We start from the raw sequence: 8,763 nt of genomic DNA, 5'->3' as shown, positions 1-8,763 counted from the left end.
AGCATAATGTATAATTGCTATTACTAACAGGTGGTGGGAGAAAGGAATCCTCTGCTTAGCAGAAGGTCTATTTAGTGTTCTAAGAATATGATGGCCACCAGAGACATGGCAGAAAGTGAGGGAAGCAGCCTAGTTTCAGTAATGAGCTCAGACAAGGAAGCAGTTTGTACCCATATCCCGCAGTGTGTAGAAGACATTCAAAAGGTAACTTTTAATTTACAAATCCTTAGCTACCTTTGGCTCCTTTTGCATGGCAACAGAAGGTGGAAAATAATGGGCAAGTTTTACTCTTAAGCAGCAGCTCTGGGAATTTGGACTTCTTCAAGATCTATTTGTAGCTTTGTACCACTTGGACTTTAGTTACTAACATAGTCTGAGTTAATTCTTATTTTCCAAGATGAAGTTTCAGTCATATGAGATGAATCAAATACAAATGATTACTTAAAAAAGGTATTTTGACAAAGTCTTGGAATCACATGGTTTTCTTCCACATATTTCTTCATCATATGCCTCACTCATTCCTTCCTTTCTTAGCTGTAATTTAAAAACAGTGGTCCCCACCTTTTAATCCAGTTCTTTGCTATTCCCTCATTCCTGCATTGATCTTTTTCCACCTTCACTAAGACATGAAAACTGATAAATGTGACCAGTGACCAATATCCTTTTCAGTCTTTATCTTCCTTTGTTCTCCTGCTTCTGATCATGTGGATTTGTGTTTCTTGAAATGCTTTTAAAATAGAACTTATTTGAGGTCATTGTTTTGGACTGAGCTCTTGTACTAGGCCCCAACAGATCAGACCAAACCAGAACGGAGTCATTCATACTAGGTGCTATATAATCAAACTTAACTTTGAAAAGGGCCAGAATGGCTAATAAAAGCTAATTAGATCTTTCAACTCAATTTGTTGAAATTTTGTTCTTTGACACTCTTTACTTACTAGACTTTTGATGTATATTCTCTTTAATTATTCCCTCTGAGTCTCCTACTTCTGTCTGCTCTTTAAAATACTTTTGCTCTCATTCTATTTTCTATAATCAACTATTCTAAACCATATTTTATTGCTTCAAACACCACTTATGCAATACTAATACTAATGTACAAGTTGTATTTCTAGATCTGCCCCTTCTGTGAGTTCAGACTTGAATATCCAACTGCCTGCTGGATACATCAGTGTACTTGTCCTATGGGCATACAAACAAACAAATCCCTCATATTCTCACCTTCTCTTTTGCTCCAATTTCACTAGATGCTACCAAAACTCACCCAGATACCAAAGCCAGAGGCCATATAAATTTGTTGATGCTTCCTAAGACTTCACTCCTCACCATCTCTACCTTCATTTCAACACCTCTGATAAAATGCAAACATAATCATCAAGAAGTGTTGGTTCCATCTGCAAAAGAGTTCTATTCTCTGTAACCTCACTTGGGAAAAATGCAGTCAATATTTTGATGCAATGCCAATTCCAAGCCACAGATGTTGGAATTATCTGAAAAAAAACGTCAAAGCAGTGATTATAAAAATGCTCCAACAAGCAATTCTTACAAAAAATGTATTGGCTCTATCAATTATTGAAAGAGATAGGTTAAAATCTCCTGCTATGATTGTGGTTTTGTCAATACTTCAATAAATTCTAAGTGGGTAAAAGACTTTAATATGAAGAACTGTTGCAGGACTTTTCCTTAGTTCAGCTAAAGATGAGGTCCTTGTCCGTCTTATGGCCATGAAAATTTAGGCTTGCAGGCAGTCTGAAGGGTGAGTAAAGCACGGTTTTATTGAGTGAAAAGGAAGAAAAGGGTGAAACGGACTCTCGCTAGGCCAGAGCCCTTGCTAGAGCACTTCCCGTCAGGCCTTTGGAATCTGAGGTTCCACACAGGAAGAAGAGAGGCCGGGCTCCTCCCCCATTGCAGAGTGCTCGAACTTCCTGAGGCTCCACTGCAGTGGGCAGGCTATTTGGAGTTTCTCCAGGGACCCCCCTCCCACCTGGCTGTCTCAGAACCATATAACCATAAAATATGTGCCAGTTCCTCAGTCTTTCCTTGCTTATTATGAACTTGATACTTTTGAAAGGTACTAATCAGTTATTTTGTACAGTATCTCTTAAATTGGGGTTTTCTGATGTTTTCTCCTGATTAGATTGAAGTTGTACATTTTTGGTAAGACTACCACAGAATGGATGTACCTTTATTTTTTCCTCTGTAATTAATATCATGGGGGGTGATATTTTGAGACTGTGCAAACATTCTATTTCTCCTCAAACATTAGATCACAAATTTCAGCATTGATTGATGGTTCTTGCCTGCAACAATTATTATTGTGGTATTTTCCTGGTGACTTTCTATTTTCCTCATTCTGCCTACATTTATTAATTGGAATTCTTCTGTAAGGAAGAGCTGTGCCTTCTTCCTTTTTAATTTGTTCATACAATATATTTATATCAGTATGGACTCATGTATTTTTCTTTTATTCTTTAAATTATAATCTAATAACTATTTTTCTTGTTGTTGTTGTTGTTGTTGCTCAAATTGTTCCAGCCTTGGCCATTGGGAGATCTTTCCGATTGGCTCTAGCGCTTTCCCAATATGACCCATTCCTGATCCTTTTGAATCTGTAAAAACTTTCAGGTACTATAAGATATTCCAGGCTCATCTTGTATTTTTGATGTCCCAGACCTGGACTCAAGCGCCTCTTTAAGAAGTCCTGGTTCTTATGGGAGAATGGTACATCATGCTCCAATAGAACCATTATCTTGGTGTACTCATTCTTACTGGGCTGTCATTTGTTCTAGGCTCACTTAGTGAACAGAGAATACACACACACACACACACACACACACACACACAGAGGCACATACATAGCAAATTTCTTTCTTTATCTATCTCAATACATACGTTTAAAAAACAATCAGTTTGTACCAATACCTCAGATTTCAAAGAATTCTATCCTTCTCCCTTTCCTTATTTGTAACTTCTTTCTCTGACAGTGGGAAATCTGGCTCTTGATATCTAAGCTATATTTACTTATTAATTAAACCTTACTATATACATAGCTTGTGAATTGCCAACCCATGCATTTGTGGACAATTCTTTCTGTTTTTATCCTGCTGAAATTCTGTTTTGCAAAGTAAGTTAGTTCTTAACTATTCCATCTCTCTCAGTATGGTTACATTCATTTATAACTCAGCTAGGTTTCTTTGCTCTTTTTTTCCCCAAAACAAATCTTTTATAATGAAAAAAATAGGTTTTTTTTTAGTCTGTGTTTCCTTTTAAGTTCCTCCTACATACAGATCTTTTGTTGAATAAGTATACATATAATAAAATTCACTTTTTATGGTGCAGTTTTTATAGGGTTTGACAAATGCATAGACTTTTAAGTTCACCACCACAGTCATGATATAAAATATTTCTATCACCCAAAAAATTCCCTTATAAATAAGCATTTTAATATAACAAATTTTAAAAGAAAAAAGACTAACCATAAATAAGACAATTAAAGATTTTAACTCCGTAAAATACGCTTCAAGTTGTTGATTTTAAAATTGGTTATTTTATCTTAATATTTTGTTCTTAAAATATCATATTTGGTTTTACAAATTTTATAGTCTTCACTGAGATATATTTTAAATTAACCTTATCAGGGTCTAATTTATAAAAACTAAACTGCACCTATTTAAAGTATAAAATTTTTTGAAGAAGAGGCAGAGGAGGTGAGAAAGAAGGGAAAATCAGAGAGATTTGAATTGTGAGAAGGATTCAAACAGCCAGTGCTGTCTTTGAATATGGAGAAAGGCAGCTTTCACCAAGGAATGCAGGAGGCCCTCTAGAAACTGAGAACGATGCCCAGTGCCTGGTAAACAACCAGCAAGAAGAAAGGGACCTCAGTCCTATAACTACATTATTTACAACTGAATTCTGACAGCAACTTGAATGAGCTTCGAAGTGGATATATCCCCAGAGCCTCCAGGAAGGAACACACCTTGTTGCTATCTGGATTTTAGCCCTGTGACAGGAAAGCAGCTAAGCCCGCCAGACTTTTGACCTACAGAATTATAGGATAATCAATTTATATCATATTAAGCCCCCAAATTTGACACAGTTTGTTGCTGCAGCAATAGAAAACTAATACCACGGAAAACTGATGAAACCCAAAAAAATACGTAGTTTTAGTAATATACCAATGTTACTGTCTTACTTTTAACAAATATACCAAATGGTTATGTAAGATGTTAACACCAGGGGAAATTGGGTGGTTTACAGGAGCTCTCTGTATGCTGAAACTTTTCTGTAAATTCAAATTTATTCAGAAATAAAATGTTCATTATAAAAAAACTATGAATTCTGATAAATATATATGCCTGTGAAACCAGCATCAGAATCAAGATGCTGAACATTTCTAACAACTGCAAATGTTTTCTCATTCCTCTTTGCAACCATTCTCTCCCTCCACTTTCACCATAGGCAGCCCTTGATCTAGTTTGTGTTCCTATAAAAATTTTATAGATGTATTCCAGGTTAATTTTTCTATTAGTTTACTGGTGTATTAGTCAAGGTTCTCTAGAAGGACAGAACTAATAGACATATATATATATGAAGGGGAGTTTATTAGGAGAACTGACTCACACGATCACAAGGTGCAGTCCCACAATAGGCCAACTCCAAGGATGCCAGTCAGAGTCTCAAAACCTCAAAAGTAGGGAAGCCAATAGTGCAGCCTTCAGTCTGTGGCCAAAGGCCTAAGAGCCCGTGGCAAATCACTGGTGTAAGTCCAAGAGTACAAAACCTGAAGAACCTGGAGTCTGATGTTCAAGGGTGGGAAGCACTCAGTACGAAAGAAAGATGAAGGCCGAAAGACTTAGCCAGTCTAGTCTTTCCATGTTCTTCTGCCTGCTTTTCTTCTGGCCACATTGGCAGCTGATTAGATTGTGCCCACCTAGGTTGAAGATGGGTCTGCCTTTCCCAGTCCACTCACTGACTCAAACATTAATCTCCTTTGGCAACACCCTCAGAGACACAGCCAGGAACAATACTTTGCATCCTTCAATCCAATCAAGTTGACCCTCAATATTAACCATCACAACTAGCTATATTTTTTGCATTCATTTTTAGTTGCTCTATGGATTATGTGTATCTTTAACTTATCCCAATCTACTTAGAGTTAATATTTAATTATTTCAGGTGAAACACAGGAAACTTACAATAATTATAATTTCACATACCCCTATCTTTAGTACTGTTGTTATACATACGTATCAGTAGATATAGATACAGATGTGTGTGCATGTGTGTTACAAAACCAACAGTACAGTGTTATGTTTGCTTTATAATGTTTGTTTTAAATTATGTCAAAACAAAAAGAAAACAAAAAAGCAAAAAAAAATTTTAATGTTATAAGTCCTTGAAAAAATTGAGAAAAGCTAAATATATATATATAATTACATTTCACCACCAGCTTATCATTTCCAGTATTTTTCATTTCTTCTCATATATTTGAATTATTATCTGGAGTTATTTTCTTTCTACCTGATAAACTTTCTTCAGTATTTCCTGTAGTACAGTATTTCCTGCTGGTTCCTAACTGAGTTGTTTACTTGAAAATTTCTGTATTTTATGTTGATTATTGAAGGTTATTTTCACAAGACAAAAAAATGACTGGTTCCCAGGCATTAATGATATTATTGTTTCCTTGTCTGTAAAATGTCACTTTTTTGTGGTTACTTCCAAGACTTTCTTTTAATCTTTGGCTTTCATCAGTTTGACTCTAATATACCTACATATATTCTTCGTATTTATTCTGCTAGAATTTCATGGAACTTCTTGGATCTGTAAGCTGATGCTTTCTACCAAATTTGGAAAGGTTTCACCTATGATTTTCTCAAATATTTTTAAGCTCCTTTCTTTCTCTCTTCTTCTGGGACCCCGGTTACCTATATATTGAAATGCCTGGTAGTGCTTCAGTGGTCTTTGAAGATCTATTCATTTCTCCGTAAAACAAAATATTGACACATGTTACAACACAGACAGACCCTGAAAATTGGTGAAAGAACCTAGGCATAAAAGGCCACATAGTGTATGAACTTATTTAAATGAAATGTCCTTAATAGGCAAGTTTAAAGAGACAGAAAGTAGAGCAGTAGGGGATGTAGGGAGGAGGGAAAAGGTGTAGGACTGCTAATGGTTATAGGGTTTCCTTTTAGGGTGATGACAATGTTCTGGATTAGATAGTGATGATGGTTTCACAACCTTGTGAACATACTAAAATCCACTGAACTATACACTTTGAAAACTGTGAATTTTATGGTATGTAAATTGTTTCTATTTTAGAAAAGGGGGAGTGAGGAAGAGGAAAAGATTCCAACAAAGGAGATCAAGAAATAGAGAGGTAGAGAAAGAACTAGGAGGTAATCAGAAAAGAAGAGAGAAAAGAGCTTCAAGGAGTGAGTTTTCAACAGTGTCAAATGTCATGGTGGGTAGAGGACTGAAAAATAACTATTGGACTGGGAACTGTGATATAATCTGTCATCTTAGTGAGAGGCCTTTCAGTGGGTTGGAGAGAGAAACGAAGGAACAGTGTATGAAGAGGAAAATGGAAAATAAGAAATAGAAATAGCAATTATCTGTTATTTTTTCTGGAAGCTTTACTTGGTAGGAAAAAAATAGATAAAATGAGGTATATGTTTTTATATAAAAAATAATTTTCTCAGCTTTAAATTATTTTACATATAACCAATGAAACTATGAAAAAACAATTATAATTGAGATAATTTAGATTTTTTTTGAAAAGAATAGTTTTTCCTGGAGTCATTTAACCCCGTATCATTATTTAATATCAATATAAAATGCATAGTGGTTTTCCTATAGTTAACAGGCTTTAGAATAATTCCTATTTTATCTTTGATTTCCTACTGAAGTTGTTCTATTGCTTCATACTACCTTAGTATTTTGGTAATATGCCAAGGCTATGAAAATTCTTTCTCCAATATAAAGATTGACTAATGCATCACCTAAAGGTACATATTTCCTTTTCTATTTTCTGTCCTTTCAAAATGCCTATACATTGCAATTGGTTTGTAGTGAAAAGTAATAAAGTATAATAAAGTATAAATAAATTTCAAAAGAAAGGGTTAATGTGATTTAAGTCACTGCCAATTTAAGTGCCTTAAGTTTGGCTTATTACACTTTTCAGTAAGAAAGTTTCATTAAATTTGTTCTGTGCTTTTTTTATAGACAATTTTACATTTTTTATGAACACTTAAAAAACTTAGGAATAGCAACTCTCACCAAATAACTTGACTCTATATTTTAACAGATGTCTTTTCTATACCTCAAATAGTCCTAAAAGACAAAGGCAAAACATTTAATATACATTTCTATACATTTAACTCATTCAAAGGGAGGATTATGTTCACGTTCTTCAGGTATTCATTTGTTTCCCTGATAGAAAACAAAACAAAACAAAAGCTAGCAGCTGAGACAAATACAAATGATCCTTCACTATCTTTAACTGTATGTTCTCTAAGAAAGGAACTTTCTTACCATGGTCATTTCATTTCCCTGAACCCGTCTTCTTGTCTATAAAAGGTAGAGATTGGATCAAGAGGTCCACGGACATTCACACCCTCTCTGTATTCAGGAACGAGCTTTTCCCTGATAGATGCTTGTGCCAGTCATTTATATATTGTATCTGAGCTCCAAATTTGTTCTTTTGTGCTCCACTCTGATACTGTGGGGCTTCCAGGACTGCCTTGTCATCTGTCTTTCAGTTTCTGACATTTTGGGCTGTATAACTGTGTGTCGATGAGAGCTATCCTGTGCAGTGGTAGGATGCTAAGCAGGATCCCTGGCCTCTACCATCAGATGCCAACAACATTTTCCACCCACGCTGTGAAAACCAAAAAGTCTCTAGGCATTGCCAATGTTCCCTGGAGAGCAAAATCACCTTAGCTGAGAAACATTGTGCTAGAGGGAAACTGGACCAACGGAGAAGGACTTCTGTACTTTGTTCCCATTCCTGTCAGTATTGCTTCAGTGATAGCAGTTGCTCTCATTTCCAGCATCTTTTGGCAATACCAGAATTGACCTCATTATGCCCCCTCAGAGACATCCGTGGCAGCCACAACTGGGAAGTGCCATCTTCAAAGTTCTGATCATCAGCTCCTCAGGGCCTCTGCTCTAAGCTGCAAGGGGACCCCAACTCTGCCCTACTTTATTCAACAGACATTTACTGAACATCTACAAATAGATTGGCACTGTACTAGGCCTTGGGAATAAAAGGTAAACAATATGCACTCCCTGATATGTAGGTAATAACGAACAGAGTTATCAAGAGCCAACTGTAGATAGATTAAGTACCTGCAAAATTGTTTTCCAATCCAGTGTTTCATTTGACAACCCACAGATCAGTGTCAAGAGGTGCACTGTGTTATCTCATCTCCAGCAGTTTTAATTGTTTTTGGCATGTCCTATTTCTTTAGTTTAGCTTTTAAATGGAAAACACACACATTCTGACTCACTCATTTTTATCACTAGCAAAGATGCAAATAACTTCATTATTTTACAGTTGCCAAATTATTAGTAAAGGTAGAAAGAGCTTAGAAAATATAAATCTCTGTCAAACAACTTTGTTACAACTTGGAGGAAATAAGCCAGGTTTATTTAGAGAAATGGATGGAGTGTGAGGGAAAGACAGAAGCTTGGAACCAGTGATGGTAAATGTTTAACATTTCACAAAATCCTTCAAGATTGATTTAAAACACAGAGATGTCA

The sequence above is a fragment of the Rhinopithecus bieti genome, unplaced genomic scaffold (assembly GCF_001698545.2).
Source record: "Rhinopithecus bieti isolate Rb0 unplaced genomic scaffold, ASM169854v2 scaffold_18921, whole genome shotgun sequence".
Lineage (NCBI taxonomy): Eukaryota > Metazoa > Chordata > Mammalia > Primates > Cercopithecidae > Rhinopithecus > Rhinopithecus bieti.
The sequence above is the reverse complement of the archived record's forward strand: the minus strand, read 5'-3'. Positions refer to the sequence as shown.